Source organism: Cannabis sativa, chromosome 7 (genome assembly GCF_029168945.1).
Source record: "Cannabis sativa cultivar Pink pepper isolate KNU-18-1 chromosome 7, ASM2916894v1, whole genome shotgun sequence".
Lineage (NCBI taxonomy): Eukaryota > Viridiplantae > Streptophyta > Magnoliopsida > Rosales > Cannabaceae > Cannabis > Cannabis sativa.
The window spans coordinates 10,257,618-10,259,019 of NC_083607.1; the positions used below are offsets into that span (position 1 = coordinate 10,257,618).

Sequence of the window (1,402 nt, forward strand, 5' to 3'; positions counted from 1 at the left end):
TTCAAATAACCAGTTCCAATAATATTTGAATTTAAAGACAAAGTAAACTGATTGTTTCCAAATGAACAACAATATCCAAATTTGTCCAACAAAGAAATAGAAACTAAATTCCGTCTAAAAGACGACACAACAAAATTGTCTTTCAAATCCAAATAAAAACCAGTTCCTAATAACAATCTAAAATGCCCAATTGCTTCCACTTCTACCGATTGTCCATCGCCCACAAAGATGTATCTTTCACCATCACTTGGCTTTCGGTAGCTCAGGCAACCCTGCATAGAAACACTTATGTGAGTAGTAGCACAAGAATCTATCCACCAAGTGTTTCTAGGTACTAAAACTAAATTAACCTTTGAACAGACCAAAGCAAGATTAATACCTTTCTTTACACGCCATGCGTGATATTTGGCACAATCTTTCTTCACATGTCCAGGTTGGTTACAAAAGAAACAACCCTTAGAATCCTGTTGTTGTTTCTTTTGAACTGGACCCTTAGCAGCTTCATTCTCAAATTTTCTTTTCTTGCCCTTATCCTTAGGGGTAGTTGCCAAATGAGCACTTTCGGTTTTGTCCTTTTTCAACCTTTCTTCCTCTTGCACACAATGAGAAATGAGCTCGTTGAGAGTCCATTTCTCCTTTTGACAGTTGTAACTAATTTTAAATTGGTTAAACTATGGAGGAAGCGTTAACAAAACTATGAGTACAAGTACATCATCCGAAAGGTCAATCTTAAGTGTCCTTAATCTTGAGACAATATGATGCATTTCCATAATGTACTCCCTTACATTTTCTTGACCCTTATACTTCATGTTCATTAAAGAACCAAGAAGTTTTATCATTTCAACCTTATCGTTTTTAGCAAAACGTTCCTCAATTTGTTCAAGGAAATTCTTAGCCATAGTAACCCATTCGGATTCTGTGCCCCAAAAGGCTTCTGGAATGCTGTGTTTCATAATCATTAGACTCATGCGATTTGAACGATCCTACCTCTCAAATTCCCTTTTATCATCATGGGAACTTTCCTTAGTGAGAGGTGCAGGTTGTTCATTCCTTAGTGCATGGTCTAAATCCATACATCCCAGAACTATAAGTAGGTTCCTTTTCCAATCCTTGAAATTGGTCCCATTAAGCATAGGGATAGAATTGATAGAATTAATATTAGCAGATATTGAGATAGTAGAAGATGAACTAGCTGAATATAGAACAAATAAAACATGCTCACATTAATATATATAATTAAACAATAAATTCAAAAATTGGTTAATCCTATCTCAAGATACCAAACACACATTAAGATCAAGTCTTTGGACAACAATATTAACTGTAAGCGGTACTCTTGGTGTAGCAATCAAATATTGACAATAAAAACTATGCCAAACAATAGGTCAATCTTTGGACTAAC

General features: G+C 35.1%; 1 long non-coding RNA gene across 1 annotated transcript; it reads right to left on the bottom strand.

The window, feature by feature from the left end:
* LOC133029313 (uncharacterized) lies at positions 1-1,136 on the bottom strand. The gene is made up of 2 exons (XR_009683456.1): positions 380-1,136; positions 1-272 (listed from the first exon to the last, which is right to left on the bottom strand). It is a non-coding gene; the product is annotated as an uncharacterized LOC133029313 (long non-coding RNA).
* Between the last annotated feature and the right edge of the window lie 266 nt (positions 1,137-1,402).